At 40.0% G+C, this 23,488-nt stretch overlaps 1 protein-coding gene and 2 long non-coding RNA genes across 7 annotated transcripts in view; 1 reads left to right on the top strand and 2 right to left on the bottom strand.

Moving 5' to 3' along the window:
- SLC8A1 (solute carrier family 8 member A1) overlaps positions 1-10,906 on the bottom strand; it is a 381,905-nt gene extending 370,999 nt beyond the window's left edge. For all 4 annotated transcript variants that reach the window (XM_019446549.2, XM_019446565.2, XM_019446533.2 and 1 more), the window contains exon 1: positions 10,637-10,906. The gene's annotated coding sequence lies outside the window, so the exon portion shown is untranslated. The remainder of the gene's footprint in view (positions 1-10,636) is intronic.
- Positions 9,601-18,416, top strand: LOC109265408 (uncharacterized). Of its 2 annotated transcripts, XR_008418036.1 has the most exons (3): positions 9,601-10,356; positions 13,039-13,970; positions 17,496-18,416. It is a non-coding gene; the product is annotated as an uncharacterized LOC109265408 (long non-coding RNA). The 2 variants fall into 2 exon arrangements; XR_008418035.1 differs by having other exon boundaries at positions 13,039-18,416.
- Positions 17,376-22,822, bottom strand: LOC109265415 (uncharacterized). Its single transcript, XR_008418037.1, has 2 exons — positions 21,736-22,822; positions 17,376-18,077 (listed from the first exon to the last, which is right to left on the bottom strand). It is a non-coding gene; the product is annotated as an uncharacterized LOC109265415 (long non-coding RNA).
- Between the last annotated feature and the right edge of the window lie 666 nt (positions 22,823-23,488).

The raw sequence follows: 23,488 nt of genomic DNA, 5'->3' as shown, positions 1-23,488 counted from the left end.
TCAGAATAAATAGACCACAGTTTGAAGTTAATCAACCACCAAAGGCCACACATCCTTCGACATGTGAATCAGTAGTGTTCCAAGAATCTGTTTATCAGTTAGTCAGGTGGACCTTAGGATGTAAAGAGCCAGTCGGATTCTTAGAATTAACAGTTTGGAGGTAAATGAGGAAGGACAGGCCTCCTGCTTGGGCACGTGGAAGACAAAAGACACATGATTCCTTAGCGAACATTTTCTTCTAGTTCTCCATCCAATGAGAATTATTCATTTCATTATTCACTAAGCATTTGTGGACTACACCCACTGTACGTTAGACACTGTGCCAAGCCTTTCACATACAAAGATGAGTAAGATAAGTACATGCCCCCAAGTTGCTTAGAGTCTAATGAGGAGGCCGCAAAACACATTGACAATACTAAGTGTGATCATGGAGATCTATGCAGGGCGCGGTGGGAGCACAATGGAAGAAAAAAAATCAGAATAGGATAATGGGGGTGGGGCATTACAGAGAGAAGCGTTCTTGTTTTGAGTCTCAAAGCAAGGGCAGGGTTTGTTAAGTGAAAAGAGAAACAAACACTGAAGAAAGAAGGTAATGAACATGTAAGAAAATGGAGATCAGAGCCACTTTGGACTGTTTCAGTGAATCGTGAATAGTTTGGTAAAGCTGGGACAAAGAAAGTTTACTGGGTGATAGAGAAGAACAAGCTTAGAGACATAGGCAGGTCTACAATTTCAAGAGTCCTTGGTACTAACCTAATAAATTTGGATTTTATCCTGGAAGTTATAGGGATTCATTGAAAGGTTTTACATGTAAGTATGCCTGATTGAAATTGTGTTTTAGCAAGATCATTTTGGCAACTAAGTGGAGCATAGTGGGAGTGGCCAGGCTGGAGGAAGGGCATCTCATAGCATGCTACTGAAATAACTCATGTAATAGCTATAAAAGGCAGTGGTGATAGATATAAGAGACATTCAAGAGATAGGAACTATAGAAGAATTTGAGGGCTTATTTGTTGCAGTAGGGAGACAGTCAGTCAAGGAAAGGAGTCTAAGCTGACTTTTTGGTTTAAGGTTAATCAAAGAGTTAGACAAACCAGAGAGATCAGTCAGGTGGATAGTAAAAATGATGAGTTTAATTCTGAAAATATAAAACATGAGTCAAGGGATCTGCAGACATGGGTTGAATAGACAGTTGGATGTATGGATAGGAAGGTGGAGTCATGGTAAGATAGCACCTCGTTGTTCCAAATTTGTTCGTATGCTTTGCTTTGTTTAAGTAAATTACATACCAATGTATGAAAATTTTTCAAAAGATAACCTTGAACCAATCAGTAGTCTGAAGAATTCTGGAGATTGCAAGAGGGGCCATAAAATTGCTAATAAGCAGGAATTTGATAGGGATAGGTCTCAAGGTCCCGTGCATGGAGCCCTTAAAATTACCTGCAACACACTTGTTGGCTGAGTTGTAGCTTTCAATCCCCTAAACACAGCAACAAAATAAATTAAAAATGGGAAGAGGGGAGCCTGGGTGGCTCAACCAGTTGAGTGTCAGACTCCTGATTTTGACTCAGGTCGTGATCTCACAGTGGTGAGAGCAAGCCCCGAATCAGGTTTCGCATTGGGTATGGAGCCTGCTTGAGATTTTTCTCCCTCTCCCTCTGCCCCTCCCCGGGGCATTCTCTCTTTCTCTCTCTCTCTCTCTCTCTCAAAAAAAAAAAAAAATAGAAAGAATCTAGTGCACATTCAAAGAAGAGCTTTAGGCATTATACTGAGGTGGAATTCACACACATGTCATAAGAGGACCCACTGAAGAAACTGGAGCCATAGAGAAAGTTTGAGGGAAATGTAGTAACTGCTCTTCTTCAGAAACTTCAAGGGATGTCAGTCAGAATAGGAATTGTGTTTTGTAAGATTATAAGGACTAGAAGTAGCATTAGTAGATACGAGTAGTTATCTTTATTAGTATCTGCTATGTACTTGCCCATAGTGAGTGTATAATAAGATTGACTCTGAAGCCAGATTTGTCCAGGTCTACTATTATTAACTGTGTGACCTTGGGCAGATTTCATTAGTCTGTCCCTGTCTCATTTTCCTCATCAGAAAACGAGGATGACAGTAGGATCCAGCTCATGAGCTTATTGTCAGGATTTCATGAGTTAATGCGTGTAAACACACTGAGAAAAGTGCTTGGCACATAGAAATTGCTTTATGTGTTAGCTACCATTGTTATTAGTAGCTATAGAAATATAAAGGGCATTTGCCCTCCACCCCCATGGAAATGCTAAGTAGAAAAAGAGATTTAGAGAGGTACTCTTTAAGCAACTTTTTAAAATTTATGAATTATTTGTAAGGCAGTGTCTGCAAGTTAAAAATAACTCCACACACTTGCTTACTTTAGAAAACTGACATTTTAAAATAATGTTGCCAGTTTTCATAAATCTTCTCCAGTTCTAGGTGCTTTGATTAGCAAGTACTCTCTTTTGACATGCATGCAGTCGTTGGAAGGACATGGAATCAATCTATGCTCATCATTTTTGAAAATTGATCTGTAATTGAACCAGAGACACATGGAGGCAAAGAACTTTCAAGAGATCACCCAGTAAAACACCCAATAAGATAGGGAAAACACTCAGGAAGAGAAGTGTCCCTTCAAGTCCTTCACTGGATGTATGGACATTTGTCACCTTTGAGTTTGTTCTTCATCATGCCCTTTGGGAGCTGTCTCTTGACCACCTAGCAGCAATTTCAATTTTGTGGCCCCATCGCCTACAGCATACAGGTGGACCTGACCGAATCTCAATAATAAGAATATATTATCCACGGGAGCTCTAGTAGTTTCGGCTTTCCTCATATCATAGTAGCATCCCCCCTGGGACTCTGTGCTGAGAAATTTTCCTCTGTAGAGACTGCTGGTCTGAGGGGTCCTGGGCCCTCCGACTTATGGTCCCAGCCAGGACAAGGTGTGGTCTCAGTTTCTTCGTGTTGCTAAGACTTTATCTTTGGTGAGTGACTTCCCATTTATTTTGAGAAAAACACTTAAGCCTTGGGCCTTTTGGTTAGGCAAATTGTAAAGATGTGTTAATATCCTATTTTAAAATAAAAAGGTTTAAGAGGCATCTGAGTGGCTCAGTGGGTTAAACATCTGACTCTTGATTTCAGCTCAGGTCACGATCTCACAGTTTGTGAGTTCAAACCCCACACAGGGCTCTGCACTGACAGCACAGAGGCTGCTTGGGATTCTCTCTCTCCTTCTGTCTCTGCCCCTCCCCTGCTAATCATGCTCACGTTCTCTCTCTCTCACTCTCTAAATAAATAAATAAATAAGCTAAAATAAAATAAAATAAAATAAAATAAAATAAAATAAAACAGTGAGAGAGAGAGAGAGAGAGAGAGAGAGAGACAATCTTTGATCCCCCTATGGATGCAGTGAGTGGTACAGGTTTTGATGATACAACCAGGGCATCAAAGTATCAAAGGAAATTTTTCTATCTTCCCACTCTTTACCCTAAACCAAGCTCTTTTAGTTTTAGTTTTAGTCTTTACCCTAAGCCAAGCTCTTCACCATGAAGCAGCAAAGATGGCCTTCATGACCTTTACACATTATCCTAATACATTCATATAGATTATTGAAGGGAAAAAATGAGCTTTGGGACATATATTCTCTATATTATTTATTTTGTCTGTGTTCCAAAGACAGCATGGGCCTAAATTTTGGCTTTGGGACCCAGGGATTGAACTTAAGCTAAGTATATAGTATTACTTAAATGTAGTCTCTTAATCGTGAAACGTTTGGGGTCTGGTTTTTAGTATACAGTGTTTTTGTTTTTGTTTGTCAACACTCTGAGTTGCTCAGGAAGTCATGTGATTTAATTTAATGGGTTATTATGGCTGTCTGTTGTTCATATGGTTGTTGACTCTTGATAGTTTAAAAAATGTAAACTATTAGGGCTTATAGTTTATGGGGCCTGCAGAGGCCCCATTTTTTGTCTCTAATCTTATTTGCTTTCCCTTTCCCCTACCTGCATCACAGTAGAAATTTATCTTTTAAGGCAAAAGAATATTTAAATTAATAGTAGCAAAATCATCTCCAGGGAAACAATAAGAAATGGTCTTGCCTATGTGATAGAATAAAAATAGAGTGGTAGAACGTGGATTTGACCTCTATTCCTCTGCACAAGCATGATAAAAAGGGGAAAAAAGTTTTCATTACATGCTCTGTGCAAAATCAATCAATCAATCAATCAATCAATAATAAGTGGCCAACTTGTGTATAATTTGTATTGCCATAATTAAAATATGTTTCATTACAATCTTCATAAAACTAATACATAATTGTGCAATGTTACATGCTGAATTCCTGAAGGTCCCGTGCTCATAAGCCTGATCTAAATGCAACTTGAATGCCAAGTGCAGCTCTCATTCTTCATTTTAGGTTTATGAACTGGAATTTAAATGCCATTTAACATGCATGTGAACTGGGTCCCTGAATACAATACTAACTTTCATTTGAATGATTCTTATCTCATTTTTTAATTTGTGTCTAGCTCATCTTTGCTACGTCACAGTGAAGGATGGGGGGAAGGATATAAAAATTTTGCCGCCTACTTATTGAAACATAATGTGATGAAGAGAGGAGGGAAGAAGATGGAATATAGTCACAAAATAATAATTTATCCTCTAGGTCTGAAAAATAGCCAGTCAACAATTTGGAAACGTTAGTTTATAAAGAACAGTCAATGTTATTTCTTATTCAGGGATATGAAATATTATTTAATGTATACTTGACCTTAATAAATAAAAGTAAATAAATCTTATTTCTTATTACACTTTCTTTTCAGAAGCACTATTTCCAATGGTTAGCTTACTCATTAAACATTAAACTAAATGAACAGTAATGTGAGAAGAATAACACGGCTTGCTTTTTTTATCAGACACTATACTGAATATTTTTTGACATTAATTTTTTCACTCATTCATTTATTTGTTTCCATTTTTAAAAGGCCAGGAAACAATTGTGAGACAGTTAGAACACGGAGGTTAAGCACAGGCTTCAAACCCTGCCTCTTCTGTTTACTTGCTGTGTGACCTTGGGCATATTATGCAACCTTTCTGTGCCTCACTCTTTTTCTGTGAAATGGCTGCTTATCTTGTAGAGCAATGATCAGAATTAATAAGTTAATATATGCGACTTGCTTGGAAGCATGCTTGGAAAATAATAGAGCGCAACACATGCCAAGGTAGTTACTAGAGAATTTGCCCAGCATGGCGATAAGATGTATGATTGGTAGTTAATAGATTTGTCTGAATCTAGAATTTGGAGATTCAACCAAAACCAAAACCAAAACCAAACCTTTTTATGTCATTGTATGTATTGTATCCATATGGGTAAAACAGTGGTAAAATTAGTTGAAAGTTAGAAATAGTTTGTTAAAATTTTATTTCTTTAAATGAAATTCAAGAATAGCTTGCAATCAATAATGTCATTTCATAAATGATCACATCTTATCTCTCAGGGGGTAAGCTGCTGGGCAGACTGAAGGCCTAGACTGATAATTACTATTATAAATTATTACTGATCGGAATGTAATACATTACTCTTCATTGAGCAACTATTCAATGAAGTCTTCTATTTCTACCTAAAACACACCTTGCTCGGAAAATGATTCAAGAAATGTTAACTGATGCACTTCTCAGCCATGATGATATGAGCTCATTTTTGAAATTGCTTTTTTTTGTATGTCTCTTACTATTCATGAGTGAATATATATCTGTATTTATGTCTTTATTTTTGATATCTTAAATGACAGTTTCAAGGCTCACCTTCATGGTATAATTTAGAGTAGGAAAGGGATTCAATGGGCACATACTCAACCAATGAAAGAGTATTTAATCAGTGCTTCCCAAAGGCTCAGTTTTAGTGCTGGGTTGATTTTAAAAACTGACTTGAGAGGCATTTAAGAATTCATCTATACGCTCCTTGAAATGTGATCACTCTTCTGTGTAATATTCCTAGTTTCAGAGACTTCCTCAAGAGACTGATTTGACTTTAATATTGCTTTCAAAGATGGTACCACCATTTACTGGCCACGAAGCTAAATACCTTGTGCGCATTCTGCCACTTAATCCCTTCCATGTGGTTATGCTGTTACTATCCAAAATTTATAGTGAAGGAAATGGAGGCCTACAAAGATGATGTTACCTGCCCAAGGTCACACAGCCATGATGTACATTGAAGAGCCAGGATGAAACTCAGATTGTCTGATCCCACCTACCATCAGCAGTCAGAACTCTGATCGTTGCTTCCACCCACTATCTTGAATAATCTTCTTTATCTAAGATCTTTAAGTTGTATTTACTTGCATTTGGCCCAGACTCTTTCCTTGCAGGGTTGGGCAGCCCAGTCTTCGTTTCCCACCTTAAATGGAAGGAGTCTCTTGTGGCCCTACATATCCTCATCATATTTTGGCTACCATTAGTTTCTCATTCATGTATTTTGATATGTGATAAACGAATAGATCTCCCGCATAAAATCATTCACTCTCTTTCCAGAATTCTTGCCACTTAGAAAGGCAAAAGGCAAAAAAGGCAATGATTTGCCTATTCCCGAGAAAACTGTTGCTATCCAAAATTAACAAGCCCTTTCAAGATGGCTGTTTGCTACTCGCTAAAATAGTATAAAATGTCATTTACCGTCTATAATTCAGAACCATAACGTCACATATACATATTTTTTAACGTTTCTATAATTGTGGCTAACACACGTAAATTTCAGGCTAAAGAAGTATGAGAGATATCACATAGATCCATATCAATCCTTTGTATAGAGAAAACTTCTTTTTAAATATGCTGAAACCTGGGGTGCCTGGGTGGCTCAGTCGGTTAAGCGGCCGACTTCAGCTCAGGTCATGATCTCGCGGTCCGTGAGTTCGAGCCCCGCATCGGGCTCTGGGCTGACGGCTCGGAGCCTGGAGCCTGCTTCCGATTCTGTGTCTCCCTCTCTCTCTGCCCCTCCCCCGTTCATGTTCTGTCTCTGTCTCAAAAATAAATAAAACGTTAAAAAAAATTTAAAAAAAATATATGCTGAAACCTGTAAAGAGGATCTCCTTGTCAGCAAAGATTACATCAGTAAAGCTTTCAAAGAAATCATCTCTTTGGGCAAGAGTTCAGTTTTGATCTTCAGCTGTGGTTCTGTTAACTTGCCTGTCGAGATCAATTAAAGTGGTTACCGCTTTTTTATTTCAAAAACGAAGTGGTTCTTGATCCTGGTTGTGGCTTTACATTTCATTGGGTAGATTTAAAAAGTGAACTACCCTTGCCTGGACCCCATGAGCATATGTAGTTCATCTGGAGTGCAGTGTGGACACTACTCCTCCTAAGTGATTTTCAGGTGCAGTTAGAGGTGAGAAGCATGGGAAGAAGTCAGCAAGGTAGGAGAGGCCATTTTCTCCACAGCAGCACTAAGTGCCACAGAGATCTGTTCCCTTCATTACTTTATAAGCCTTAAAACTACCTTCAAAATTCTTTGGTCACGGAATTCTTCTAATACCTTGCCGTGACACTTGAAAATATGTAACTTTAAGCTTAAGAAATTGAAAGAAGAGCAGCATGGGCAGATTAGCTCTGATCAGAAAACCAAATTATCTGGGTTCTGGGGAACCCATTGATTAACCATTGGAGAAAGATTAATCCATTGATTAACCTTGGAGAAAGTATATAGCCTCTCTGGTCTTCAGATTTGTTCCCGAGTCTCATGCCTGCTGTCATCTTTAAGGTTCTTGAAATCGTCAGTGGTCTGTCCGCGACCACTCAATGTCCCACAATTTTTAATCATCGGAGAGATTTTTATTTCGTTTAAAGTTCCCAAGGAGATTTTTATTTTTTTCTTAATTTTTTCTTCTAATTTTTATTTAATTTCTAGTTAGTTCACATATAGTATAATATTGGTTTCAGGAGTAGAATTCAGTGATTCCTCACTTACATATAACAGCCAATGCTCATCATAACAAGTGCCCTCCTTAATGCTGGTCCACCATTTTGCCCGTCCCCCACCCCCCTCCCTCCATCAAGCCTCAGTTTGTTCTCTGTCATAAAGAGTCTCTTAGGGTTTGTTTCCCTCTCTGTCTTTTTTCCCCCAAGGGGATTTTTAAAAAGTAGCCCAATGCTATCATTTCCTTGAAACTTAATGTCCTTTCCTGTGGATCAAAATCCTTTTTCATACCTCTGGAGAAGTAAACCTCTCCTCTCACTTTCATACAAACTCCGCCCTCAATGTTCAGGGAAGTTGTTCCCCATCAAAGCCCCTAAAAGACTTGCTCTTCCTGCTCATTGGAGCCCGAGTGACCTGGCCCAGGAGCTATCCCGTCTGGCACCGTCATATACACAGGAGCCTCAAATCTGTGCTCTGTGTTCTTAGGATACATTTCAACTTCTTTATCACTCTTGGTCGCCATGAATTTCCTTCAGGTCATGACCTCGCCAAGATTGTCTACATGTATAGTCATCACTGAGTGCTTAAGAAGTCATAGTCAAAAGGCCAAGTAGTTTGAGTATTTGTCATTTTTTTCACGGATCTTTACATACTATTTAAAAAATAGCAATAAGTCACTCTTTATTACTGATATTGCACTTCTTAAATTTCCTTACTAAAGACTAACAGGAACAGACATTTCTCATGAGGAATGAATACTTGAAATGTACTTGGCAGTAAGCATATGAGAAAACAGTCAATGACATCATAGATGCATTGCATCTGGTCACAAATACCAGTGACATAACTTACAATAACCCTTTGCTTATTGAAAATTGCCCAGACTCCTGCTGTACTGTTCCTTTGGAAAAGCTGCTTGGTATGTAGTGTTTAATTCAGTATTTTAAAGCCACCCTTTTGTAGGCCCATTCCACTTTAGCGAAAGTTACAACGCCTTGTGTGTGTTAGTGTAAAAAAAGAAGGCAAAGTTTATCGCCTGCCTCTCTCTCTCTCTCAGTATCAGAATATTAGTATTTTTAGGTGAATAAAATAGCCTATTTTAGAGATCTGTAGAGGGTAAGCTTGAATGTGTTGTTAATTTCATGTGCCGTCAGGGAGAATAGATATGAAAAGGAATAATTTGATGAAAACATCCATGCTTTAGTATTATAATTATTTTAACAATGATGAAGTTTTATTATGGGACTAGAACCCTGTTTTCTCCTTCTCTGCCACTTTTTTTGGTATTATGGAATATTCACAATTTGAGAGAAATCACTCCATCACTAGAGTCATCTTATCTGCAACCCCTAAGCGAATTGCTTTTCCCACTCTCTAATTTATCCAAAGAACATCTCCCTGGTCAGTATTACAAGCCATTTTTATTATTTTCCTTCACTTGTTTATTAATCATTTTGCCATCAGGAAAGGAAAGGAAAAGTCACATCCAATTTTTTCTTTCTTTTTTTCCTCTCCTGCTCTATGACAAGATTGAAAGCCTAAAGAACGAGAGTTCAAATCTTGCTTGAAATAGAGACACATTATTCTCAACCAGAGAAATTCTGGATTTACATTTCATTTTCTTGTGGAAAAATTACTTTAATTCAATTTTGGAAAAACCCACACATTTTACATGTGTGACCCGTAAATTTGTCCCTTGATTTCATTAAAGTGTTTAGCAAGAGTTCACAGATTTTGCCAGCAACTCTCAAAGAACTGCTTTAATGGTCTAATTGTTACAATTTGGTAATTAGCTAGAGTAACATTTCAAAGTGTGACCGATAAGATTTGGCAGAGTTAGCCAATATTTCAGAAAATGGACTAGAGTCATAGAGATGCTACTATTGTTCTTGTCTTCACGTTTATACTTTTACTTTGGACTCCTGAGACGTACGGCTTTTGTGACTCTGCCACAACCTACTATTCCCAACACATCCCTGACAGCTGCAAGCATCTTTGGGGAAGTGTCCCCTCAAGTTCCTGTTTCCAGTCATTAATGCAAAAGAAAGAAAAACGCTAGAGGCACTGACAACCATCCAACGCTTCAGCTGGCTTCAGCAATTGCCACTTGCGCAAGACCCGTGTTTGTGAAAGCAACCCAAGAATCTTTGAACAGGATGTAATCAACCTCCGATCTGCTGAGAAACACTGCAAAAATGACTTCCCCTGCCAAAAATAATAATGTCGTTTATGAGCAGCCCTTCCATGTCTAAGGAAGAAGTAGCCCCACGTGTGAGTTTCTGCTGGCTTCAGAGGAGCAGGCGAAGAAAAGGGCAAATCCTACCTACCCCAGCCTAAAATACACGGCATCAGAACGCACGGCAAGCTGTGGCTCATTCCAAAGGTGCTGGCAATATCCGGGAAGACTCCTATCCGCAAAAATCCAAAGGGTAAGTGACCCCGGACAAAGGGATTAGATTTGGCAGGAATTCCGTGCTGTCGCTTTCCCTCTGTAACCAAGCTGCCTTGTCTTGTGAAGGCAGAGCTGTTAAATACCTCTCAGTCACCAGCCCCAACCCAAATCTTTCTTTCTTTCTTCCTGTCTTTTTTTTTTTTTTTTTTTTCCAAAATATCATTTGGCAGCTTCCCTTAAAGGACATCAAGAGCTCAGGAAGGAATATTCATGAATGCTCCTTTAGATAAGTTTCATCACAAAAGCCCTGCACCTACCTCCGTCAAGTCTGGGCTGCTCGGTCCGCATGGGCTGGATGTGAGAAAAGACCCCGTATGATGGCTGCTCCGAATTTACCAGAAAGAGAGGACCTGAGATGCTTGTCCTTTAAGTGTCTCTAAACATGGTTTGCATAGCTGGATCTCTGCTTATCTGTGCCTTTCGGCTTTCGCTTCCATACATGGATCTGTTCCCAACAGTAACTCCAAGCTGTGGAAAAGAAGCTATCTGGCAGCTCTCTGCTTCATCCAACACATGGACGATAAAAATACACATATAGAGATCCTTCCAGCCAGGCCCGTTTCCCACCCCGCCGTCCTGCCACTGTGCCTTTTTGGAAATACGCTTTCAGATTGGCATTTCTACTCCCCGGACGTTTAGGGAACAATCACTTTTCCCCTGATTCCCACGTAGAGCTTTTAGGATGTGGGTTTGCTTAGCTTATGAAAACAGAGGCACAATTATAACTCCTTACCACGGTCTGGTCTTCATCCTTAAAGATTTTAGCGATAAGATATGTACAGGACCTGCAAAATGTTGAGTGAATGGTGAAATGTATAAATGAATGTCTGGACAAATGGACGTGAATTTGTACATGAATGAATACATACATACTTAATGTACTTATTTAGTTAAGACGAGCTGTGAACACTCTGAATTATTTGTCTTAAAGGATAAGGTAGCAACGGAAGGTCAGAGTGATCAAAGTCTTCAAGACAGAAGGAAAGGCCAGGTTCTTCCAGACACAGCTTCTCATTTAGGACTTTGTGGCAATTCCTACTAATCCACCATCTAGCATACAGTTCGAGATTCAGAAAACTTCTTTTATAGTGTTAAAGAATGTAAACTCGACCAGAAGACTAATTGCTACACTTATTAACTGTCAGCGATGCTTTAAATGACACATAACCTGGACCTGAATTTGAAGGGTAGGGAAGGAGAAATCTGGTTGCGGCCAATAAAGCTCTAGGGGAGAGGTCCTCCCCCAGGGGGCTGTGGAAACTCCACTTAACCTTCCAGTTCCTGAAAATTCGGCTTCTCTGTTTCAAAATTTCTCTCTTTTTTTCAGTCTGTTGGGACGCGCGTGCGTGTGTGTGCACGTGCGCACGTATGTGAGAGAATTCCCGAATAACATTTTTCCATTAGCCTTTTTTTCCCAGTCCTGTTAAAATTCCTATAGACTCTCTTATCTGAAGAAGAAAAAATAAATTTGAGGTATGCAGAGATAATTCATTTTTGTGTACTGAAATGGAACAAGTTTGCTTAAAGCCTTCCAGAGGAAAAGGAGAAGGATGGATGACACAAGATTGGCAAAAGGATCATTGTTGCGGGTGGTTGACTGGTCGCTGGGGGACTCATTCTATTATCCTCTCTCCTTTGCGTACATTTTAAAATTTGTGTAAAAGAGGGAAGGGTACAAAATAGCTGTACTAATGGCAAGTTGGAGGAATTCTGGATTTGAGTAATCTCTGTGCAAAGCACTAAGGCCAGAGCAAGGAGGGGCAATTATTTTTTTCATTCAAAATATTATGACATTCAAAAAAAAAATTAAAAAAAAAAAAGGGGGGCGCCTGGGTGGCTTGGTCGGTTAAGCGTCCGACTTTGGCTCAGGTCACGATCTCGCGGTCCGTGAGTTCGAGCCCCGCGTCGGGCTCTGTGCTGACAGCTCAGAGCCTGGAGCCTGTTTCAGATTCTGTGTCTCCCTCTCTCTGTGACCCTCCCCCGTTCATGCTCTCTCTCTGTCTCAAAAATAAATAAACGTTAAAAAAAAAAATTCAAAATATTATGACATTCAAACCTTCCCCTCCCTCCCTTCAATCAGACATATGTGTGTGTTTGTGTGTGTGTAGAGTCTATATCTTAATACATTTTATGTTATTATTATCTATATATTTTCAATCTGACATAAATGTATATATAGATTCCATTTGTTAGTGCATTTTATGTTGTATAGTATCTACACATTATACGTATGCATAATAATGTGTTATCTGTATAAAAATATATATTCTATATAAAAATAATGTATCTGAGGGAAATGAAGGTATGATATTTAGTTAGTTAATTGGTTACTTTTTAAGACACGGTATTTAAAAAGCTGACCGTATGTAGCTCAGTGGTGGACCCAGCAGATGGCGGCTGTGCCCTCGGCAGAGGGACCATTCAGTGCCCTCTCTTCCCTTGCCTTTTTCTACTTTAGAATTCCTAAAGGGAAACTTTGTTTTTTCACCGCCCCTTGCAGCCAGGGACAACCGTGTAACACACGTTCTGGTCAAATAGGCATAAATAGGAGTCTCCTGGGTGAGACTTCAGGAAAGTGTGTCTTTATCTGGTAAAAAGGGACAGGGTCAGCTTTGCCCCGCTTGTCCCTCTACCCCTCCCACCTATTTCCCTCCCACAGAATGAACCTGGAGACTGAAACTGCAGCCGCTGTGTGGTGACCCGGAGGGGACAAGGGAGAGGACAAAGGCCTATGAGGTAAGGAAGCCGGGCCAGACAGGCAGAAAGAACTTCAGGTATTGACAGCCTCACCAAGTTGCCCACCCCGGACTTCCTGTTCTTTGAGAAAAATAAAACCATAATTCATACAGAAAGTGGACTTTTAATTTTTTTTCAGATGCGGGTGTTTGGGTGGATGATGGTAACATTCAGACTCCAATTCTGATTTTTCCACTCCCCACTCCACACTTTTCAATCCTTCCCCAAAACGTTTAGGATAAAATATAAATTGCTTAACTTAGTTCTCAGGGATGTTTTAAAATTTACTTGCAATTCACTCATTTTTTTAAAAAGTTTTTATTTATTTATTTTGAGAGGTACAGAGATAGTGGGAGGAGCAGAAAGAGAGAAAGAGAGAGAGAGAGAGGGAGAGAGAGAATCCCAAGTGGGCTCCACACTATCAGCACAGAGCCTGATGCAGGGATCAAACCCCTGAAGCCGTGAGATCATGACCTGTGCCGAAACCAAGAGTCGGAGGCTTAACCGACTGAGCCCCCCCAGATGCCCCAATTACAGTCCACATCTTAATCTCGTCTCTGGTCACTCACCCACCCAGGTCCTTTCATTGAAGCCACCTCCAGTGACCTGTACTGCATGCACAGCCTGACTACGTAGAAAGCCGTGGTTTTCCTCACATTTCTTATGCTATTTTCCTGCGCCTTTTCTTTCTGCGCAGAACACTCGTCATTGTCTTCTGTGTTTAGCTAACTCTCCTTGAACTTCAAGGCTCGGATCAGGTGCTCTTTCCTCCGGGAGGACGCTGGCCTTTCCAGTGCGGTTTAGGATCTGGAGCACACATTGTACAACTCTGCCTTCCCACGCTATAACTCTAGGGTAACTGCTATTTCACCCGTTTGCTTTTTCAATTCAGCTTCAAGTTCCACAAAGTCAGGGAACAGATTTCACCTGCACTCGTATTATTAGGACTTAGCCTACAATAGGCATTCAATACAATATTTAACTAAATAAATGATGGAATGGATAGATCAATAAATTATTCTTGATCAGAGAGAGAAAGAAAGATTTCATGGAATAAGTGCATGGCTTGGAATTAGACTCCTCACTCTTGAAGCAGGGTTAGAACTGAGACAGGCACAGATTCAGGCACAGACCAAGGACCAAGTACAAAGGTCCCGAGTTCCTGAGTGACCAAATGGTAGATAAGAAGGCAGGAATTCCAGGTGGACAAAGTTGAGTCAAAGCCAAGAGGCAATATGGTACAGAATCTGTTTGTCTAACTGTGAGGAGTCCACCTGGGCTGAGGCTTGGGATGGAGGAAACCCAAAGGACCTTGAGTGACAGGCTTAGCATGTTGGTTTGGGGTCTATTAAGTGGAGGAGTTATGACACAATCAAAGTTGCGATTTTTTTTTTATGAGACTTAATTTTCCTTCTTGATGAGTTTTGATGGTAATAGAATGCTACAGGAATCTTGAAAGCAAATGTTTACAAAGAAAAGCGGGTGGGTGGGTTCCTACTTGGCACTCTCTGCAAGAAAATTCTTCTTTTTTAAAGCTTATGTATTTATTTTGAAAGGGGGGAGGAGCATGACCAGGGGAGGCGTAGAGAGAGAGGGAGACAGAGGATCCGAAGCGGGCTTGCTGCTGACAGCAGAGAGCCCCATGCGGGCCTCGAACCCACAAACCTTGAGATCATGACCTGAGCTGAAGTCAGATGCTTAACCAACTGAGCCACCCAGGCGCCCCAACTCTGCAAGAAAATTCTTAATGTCTTCTTTGCTCCTAAAGGGACATCTTGCTTTCTAGGTTCACTATTAAATTTAATGTGTTAGAAGGGAAGAAGGAAGAGGAGGAGGGGTGTAGAAGTATATAATCACACCTCAGAATGAAGTGTTGGGGCTTTAGCTACTTTAAAAATTTGTCTGCATGTTTATACGATCACTTGTATTTTAAATTCTTCCCAGGGCTTTGAAAATGCAGAACCATTGTGCTTAACATCAGAGATTGCTTCTAGAAGATCTCTTAAGTAATTCATTTTTCAAAAAGTTTTTAAAATATTTATTTATTTTTGAGAGAGAAAGAGACAGAGCAAAAGTGGGGGAGGAACAGAGACAGAGGGAGACACAGAATCTGAAGCAGGCTCCAGGCTCTGAACTGTCAGGACAGAGCCCGACGCAGGGCTCGAACCTATAAACCGTGAGATCATGACCTGAGCCAAAGTCAGATGCTCAAACGACTGAGCCACCCAGGCACCCCTATCTCTTAAGTAATTCTAATAGCTCTAATATAATAAGGATATTTAATTCATTTGATGTTTTCATTTTTAAAATATTTGATTATTTGTGGTGTATATCCTCATATGTCAGATTATGTGATCTGGTGCTTTCAAGTCATCAACGATTTAGCTCTAACCGAGCTGGTGGCATCCAGGGAGATGATCTTGGGTAAATTCATCTCTTTTTTGCTCTTCACAGGGTTTGATTTTGTTCTTCTATGCCATTTGCAAATGATGAGCCCTCTTCCTCTGCTTTGGAACTCATGTCCCATGATCTGCAAGAAACATTTTTTTAATGTTCATTTATTTTTATTTTTGAGAGAGAGAGACAGAATGTGAGCGGGATGTCAGAATGTCAGAGAGAGAGAGAGAGAGAGAGAGAGAGAGAATCCGAAGCAGGCTCCAGGCTCTGAGCTGTCAGCACAGAGCCTGATGCGGGGCTCGAACCTACAAACTGTGAGATCATGACCTGAACCGAAGTTGAATGATTAACCAACTGAGCCACCCAGGCCCTCCTGAAAGGATCATTTTTAAAAAACTATTTGCAAACAGATTTTTGAGGGGTGTTTGGGGGTGCTTCCAATGATTAACACCTGAACAACAGAATAGAAAGCCCAAACTGGTCTCGTATTCCTTCTGGGATTTAAGGTCTCAAACCCTTCGTAGGTGTCCAATGATACTCTTTTGACTTTATGTGAATGTAAGGACCTCCCTGTAGAAGAAAGCAAGAGAAATGGTATAGTCATAGTTACTTGTGAGTTTAGTCCTATTTTAAAAACATTTTAAAAACAAAGCAAAGAATACAAAATCAACAGTATTCAATTATTTTTGCTCTCTATTGAAACTGTAGATTCTCAGGGGCGCCTGGGTGGCTCAGTCGGTTAAGTGTCCGACTTTGGCTCAGGTCATGATCTCACAGTTTGTGAGTTCGAGCCCCGTGTCGGGCTCTGTGATGACAGCTCAGAGCCTGGAGCCTGCTTCACATTCTGTGTCTCCCTCTCTCTGCCCCTTCCCTGCTCATGCTCTGTCTCTCTCTGTCTCAAAAATAAATAAACATTAAAAAAAAATTTAAAAAAAAACTGTAGATTCTCCTTTGTAAGTGGATTAGAATATTCCTGACTTCAGGAACTGAGCCCATTATATACTGTATAATCTATTTATAGTATCTAATACGGTGTTCTATTACTAAATAAATTCCTAGAGTAATATTTCTAAATAAATAAATTTAACATAATATTAAGGACATTAATCTACTCAGATTTTCCTGGTATTAGGATTTTTTTTTTGTCACCAGACACTGACTATATAAAAAAAAAATCAGTGTTTAAAAGGATTTACTAATTGTAATAGTGTATCATTTAAAGTGTATTCTATCTTCCTGTGTAGACAGCGTAGGTAAGCTTGATCACGTCCCTGGGCTTATCACTAGAGAACAGGCAGAGACATTATGCTAATGTAAAATATAATGAAGAAGTTTTTTTTGTTTTGTTTTGGTTTTGCATGTATTTCATTGAGGTATAGGGAGAGCTTGAAGGGATTGAAGGGAAGAAATTGCTTACAAGTTATTTTCACTGCAATTATTGGACACCGGAGTAGAGAGAAAATGTTGGAATGCCATAGCATTCTCTCTCAACACCGCAGCTGGACCCTAGTGATTTTTGCAGGAGAAGGTGATTTAAAGGCACTGATGAAGGAGGAGGCATCCCGTCAGGCTTAGTTGGAACGAGACTGATTTGGAAGAACTGAGGGGTAAAGCAGAGAACTATGAGGCTGTGAAGGCAGGGAAGCATTTCTCCAAACACACTTGGCCATTGGTTCAAAGACAAGTTGAAAGACTTTGCAAAAGTGCATGTTACTAAGCATTTCTTACAAAGTAACCGTGCCCAGAGGCTCACACAGCCGTCTACGCCCATAAAATATTGTATATGTCATCTACGCTATGCATTAACGTAGGAAAAAGGCATGATGAGTGTTTAGAAAAATGCACAGACATTACACGAAGACATATATTTCTCCAAAATGGAGTTTATTTTATTTGAGATACTTTCGGACTACCTACAAGCTACTTTAATGAGATTGCTTTCTGAAGGCAACAAGTTCAGTAAATCATTCTGCTTTTCTCCAGTCTTTTCATCCTGCATGTGCAGTTTTAACCATGATGGAAGGAGAGACTCTCTGGTCCAAAAAACTCAACATATTTCTTATCCACAGACACAGGTAAGCGGAAACAACCATTCTTCCGTGTCGGCATTAGTCATTGTGATCTGTTTTTAACTTGTTGCAGAGTCAAATAACACTGGTATGTGTCATAAAATGTCTCCAAATATTCCTGGGCTTGTTCATTTGCTTCAAGCACATAAAGAGGCAAATGTTAAAGCAATGTGTTCTGATCAAGAAACAGCTGGAAATGGCAGCTGCCTGATACGGAGCAATCAAGAATGGAAGGTTTATTTTGGACGAGAGGTGTTGTCCAACTGTGAGACTGAGTGATTGCAGCTGAGAATAAGTGCAAACACAATCAATAGTGGCTCCAGGTCTGAACTCATTGAGAACTGTCTCGTGTCACGTCTTTTTCTGCTGCCGCAGTCACACTACATCCGTAGACGCCGATACTATCCGTGGAGGAGGTAAAAAGTTCTTCAGTTTATTCTTATTAAGGACAGCTTCTGAGCCGTCATGATTTGAAATTACAATGACCAAAAGGCTCCTTCAGGAAAAAAGAAACAATATATTCCAAAGTCAAATTGTATAACGGACGGGTAAGAATGCCTCAACTTTAAATGGTCTTGGGTGGGCATGGCCTCAAGAGCCAGCCGAGTTGTTCTCTGCTTTCTGGAGTTGTATGACTATGGGCGAAGTGATTTCATTCTTCCCAGTCCCTAAGAGTGTTGTTATTTTATCGATACAGACCGTAGAAGCGGCTCAATAAATATTTTCTGTTGAACAATCTATAATCGCGACATTTGGTATTGAATTTCAATACTACTTCAGCATAACCTGATTGAATTCAACTCCACTTCAACACAGATATATTGTTCAAAATATGTTTCGTTATGCCTCATTATTTATAGTCATACTTCATGTATCACACACAGATATATCACAGACACATAAAGACAGAGACGTAACTACGTAAGAAATATTCCCCAAACTTATGCTTTGTGGAGGATATCTTAATAATAGCACTTTTTAAAATAAAAATCTTTCTCCTGTTTGTATTACAAAAATGACCATTTGATGGTTCATAAATCTTTCTCTTCTTTCCTTCGTGCCTATATCTGTGTAAGGCCTTGATGGGCCAATCACCACATGGAATACAAACGCGGATAAAATAAAGTTCCTGACCTCGGTGGGGATTAACATTCACTTGTTCCTTCACCCGATCTTTCCCAGCTAGCATTCTCATTAGACGCTTTCAGTTAAAAACACAAAAACAAGAACAAACAAAAAAACCCACTTATTTTAAAACCCGGGGAGTCAACCTGGAGCCTGGGCAGCCTTTACCCTTGCTGTAGCTCTTCTCTGCTTTCTACACTCAGATGTGCAACCCTCTTTTTCATCTGGTTGCTTTTATAATGCCAAGGGAAGAAGCACATTATTTGGAGTACAATCTTTGGGTCCAGAGTATCGAAACGCTCCTCTTCGTGAAAATGCCAAGTGACTTTATTTGTTCCATGAAGCCCTTGAAAACAGTAATGCATTTGAAACATCGGAGGGGAAGCTGTCAAAGGAAAAATAGAATTATCTCCACCACCACCTACATTCTCTCGAACAAAATTATAATGTCGTCGTATGGAAGGAAGTCCGTTCCATAGAGCACTACTTTTATTAAAACGGGCGTGTAATCCTGGAGGCTTAAAGGTGTCAGGTCTGACCAGGAGATAAAATAGAGTATACCATTTGTTGGTATTCGTACAGCATTTTTCTTCTGAGGATCCCAAAGTGATTAATCTTTCTTGTTGTTTGAAATCTTAGCCAGTGTGCTTTAATATATCTAGCAACCTTGGAGTAAGCAGGTCTCAGGGTAGATGAAGCTTTTAGGGATTTAATTTCTTGTTAAGCCTGGAAAACAAGAGGGTAATGACCTCTCAACCCCAGCAGCCCGTGCACCCGGGCAGTGTCTTCACGGACTGTTGCTGCATGGGTATGGGGACATTATTCAGAGCCCCAACCCCAACATTGCTCCTGCCCGCATGATCCTCTGCCAAGTAACAAATTAAAAGGCCCAACTCAATCACTTCTTTGAAGGCCCAGCGTCCATACTCAGAAATGGCAGAGGGTTCATTCCAAAATGTTCGTTTTCTACTGAAAAGGCTACATCAAACTTTCTAGCATCATAGCAATGGTTTTTAACTTTTAATTTAAAAAAATGTTCTATTTAGAGCATTTATATTTCACATCAGCATAGTTATTTTGGGGTTGAGATGCCATACTAAAGAACCATTAGGTCCTTATGATATTAGGATTTATGCAAGAAAGAGCACATTGTTACCATGGGGATCAGTAAATAGTCTTGATCTGAGACACCAGTTCCCACTGCCAAGACATGGGTGGGAGAAGGTGGTTCCCACAGACTCTGTTTTCTCTAGGCTAAAAATATCGTATGATTTCTATTAAAGGGCAATTAAAAAAATTCTCAGTGATTTAACCTAAAAGAAGCGGACCCTATCATTTTCAGAACAATTCGGCAGTGAGCTCGCTATCTAATACTTAGAGACGGCATTTGTATGCAATATTAATTATGCTCATGCGCCGTCATATCAAAGGTGGTGTTGCAACTGCAGCCTTTTTTAGTGATGTTTCACATTGGCCTTCAAAAGGAAATGGCGTATAGAGATACATATATCACAGACATAAATGACTTCTTTTTAAGGGTTGTGACATAAATTTAGCACCTTGAAGTTAACTCTTCAAAATAGTTGTTTTGGGGGCACCTGGGTGGCTCAGTTGGACAAGTGTCTGACTATTGATTTAAGCTCAGGTCATGATATCATGGTCATGAGGTCGAGCCCCGCACAGGGCTCCACACTCAGTGCGGAGATTAAGATTCTCTCTCTTCCTCTGCCTCTCTGCCTCTCCCCTGCTCACACTCTCTCTGTCTCAGAACAAACAAACAGAAAGCTGTTTTGGCTTGTGAAATGTTGCTTCAAAAGGTTGTGATGTACGTGAATTCTCTGACTGTTGCTTTTACGGCCTCTAGTCAAGAAATCCAAAACATTACAATTCTTTTCCTGAAGCTTACTACTAAGTAATACGTCAAAGTATCTACAATTAACCCTTGCATTCATAAGGTGCTGTAGAATCTGCAAAGTGATTTTACCGTCAATCTTTGTGCCCCAGGTACTTCACAATCCTATGAGATAAGCAGGGTTGGTAATAAGGTAATAGTCTCCTTTTGTATGATGAGATTGAAACGTAAAAAGGTCAGAATGACTGCCTAAACCTACAAGGTTAATAAGTGTAAGACTGAGCGCGAGGTCTCACAAGGAAAGAGACTCTTCTTACTGTGGTGTTAGGAAAATGACACGCTTCATTTCATACAATTAGTCCTATAAACTCTATCATCATATCATCAAGACTTCTGGATTCAATTCGGTGACAATGAACACTAAAGTGTGATGTGAATTATTGTCTGAAAATGTTGAACTAAACAGCCGTTAAGTCAAATTATCCATTGGGTGGGGCAGGATATCATTCATGGCCCTGTAAGGGCATTTATTTTAAGAAAATTTGACACACATTGAAAGGAACTAAATTTTAGTTCATTATAAATTTTGCCAAAATTAAGTTTTATTTTACCACTTAAAAGGTAGGTTTCTTCCTCCTCCTCGTCTTCCACCTCCTTCTCCTCACTGCCCCCCGCCTCCCCGACCTAGTGTGACTTGTGAGCCCTTCGTAAGTTTATCATCGCACAACTCAACCTGTTCCGTTTTTTTTTTTCCTCTTTGTTTTTTGTTCTTTCATTACTTTGCTGGAATCAGGGTAGCACCGCCAGGTTTAAAACATTATTATTAGTCCTCATGCTGTCTTCTTCTAAGGTATGTTCTTTATATAGAATATTTGCTGGGCTCTTTCCAGGTTTAAATGAGTATAATTCATCAAGGGATCAACACTAACTGAAGAACTAAAGTCTATGCATTTTGAATGACTGCTTCTCAGAAGTTCCAAAGCACGTTTTCTTCTTCTTAAACATCGCTCCTTTTCCTGCCGGCTCGTTACTCCCTGAACATCATTTTTAACAGCACTGGCTTTGATAAGAATTTTACTTTTTCCAACTGCCCCCTTTGGAGACTTCTGTTGGTTCCTGCTACCCATGTCCCTAGAGTCCAATGTTTCTAGTCTTCTAGGCTTTGTTCTCACCTTACCTTTCATTCCCATGAGTCACCCCCGTGACCTTCCACAAGTTTTATTTTCTCCTTAGATTATAGAGTTGGCTTCTTATGTTTGCTACCAGAGACTCCCGCTTGCTATACAAGAAGAAAACGAAAGTGCTATAATTAATGCTCTTTCCTCATGCAACTAATAGTATGAAATAACCAAATATTTTTGTTACCGAGCATTATTTATTACAGCAGCATTATAGTTTCCTGAAATCACTAACATTCATTTATGGAGATATTTTTACATTTTGCTTGAATCTCACATTATTTTTCACAGACTGTGCTTATCCCGTTCTGAGGGAGGGAGCCCAGATAAAATATATCCGCTTTCAAAAGCTCCCTACGATCTTTATACATGGAGCAGTGGTTCCCAAACCACATCAAAATCTACTGGGCTCGAGACTCACTCTTTTGGATAGTATACCACTTACCAGGCTCATTTAGGAGACATAGAAATGGAAGTTCTGGTTGCCCCGGTAATTTTTCTAGGTCAAGGACAAAAGTCATTTAGCTTTTTCTCCAGTCTAGGAATCTGTTTGCTCTGCTAATTGACCTAGCCGAATCAGATCAATAATGCCCCTTATCCGCAGTGAAGAAGGTAAGAAATCCATTCCAAAGTGGTGGATGCTTTGCTTTTCTCTCCTTCATGCTGCCTGCTAATGTGAATCTGGGCGTAACAGACACTACTTGGCAAAAGGTAAGTGCACCGAAATAAAAACCATATTCTTAATGAGTTCATTTATTCCTGACAGAGGCTTAGGTTTTTACCCATCCAAGATCATCATGAAGTCACTGTGAAGAAGTGCCTTCCTATATTTTGAAATCTTGAGGAGTGGAGACTGGAGGGAACGGGGTGAGAACATTGCCCGCCAGGGTCCCTCTGAGTTCAGGTCTCCTGCATCTGTGGATTTACAACAAACGCAGTCCCCTGGAAGCTTACATTCAGATTAGGGCCAGAAAATAAGCACAAGAATAACCAAATCCATTCTTTACCAATTATATATATTTTTTTCCTTCTCCTTATTAATATGTTAAAGAAGGGATGATGGGAATTTGTGGGAAAATAATTGGGAGAGAAACTCGTTTTCTCTAATCCAGTCTACTGCTTGTCCTGTGTTCCCACATCCATAACCATTTGCCCAATCACTCAGGTTTGGGACCAGCCTTCCAACCGGTCTCCATGCCTCCTGCCTGGACTTCCTCCTATCTTCTTCTCACATTGCATCCAATATGATCTTTACTAGGCTTGTATCTGATTTTATCACTCTGCTGATTTAAATCTTTTGGTGGCTTCCCAGAGCTTTGTGGTTTCTCTCAAAATCCCCAGCTTGCTATCCAAGTTCCTTCATGCGACATGGCACCTGCCTGCTTCTTTTGTCTCATCTTCCATTTCAAGCCCGCAAGCATCTTCTGCTCTGGTCCTATCAAACTCTTTACCTCTGTCCTCAAGAATTTCCCAGGTATCATTCTCTTCACTGAAAACATTTTTATTTTTTTTTTAAGTTTTATTTATTTACTTTGAGAGAGAGAGAGAGAGAGAGAGAGAGAGTGAGAGAGCGAGCATGAGCAGGGGAGGGGCAGAGAGAGGGAGGGAGAGAGAGAATCCCAAGCAGGTACTGCACTGTCAGTGCAGAGCCTGATGTGGGGCTTAAACTCACAACCCGCGAGATCGTGACCTGAGCGGAAACCAGGAGTCGGACGCTTAACTGACTGAGCCACCTAGGTACCCCTTTACTTA

Source organism: Panthera pardus, unplaced genomic scaffold, assembly GCF_024362965.1.
Source record: "Panthera pardus isolate Hobbes unplaced genomic scaffold, ASM2436296v1 HiC_scaffold_26, whole genome shotgun sequence".
In the NCBI taxonomy this organism is placed as follows: domain Eukaryota; kingdom Metazoa; phylum Chordata; class Mammalia; order Carnivora; family Felidae; genus Panthera; species Panthera pardus.
Note: the sequence above shows the minus strand (reverse complement) of the source record. Positions and strands in the feature narration are given on the sequence as shown.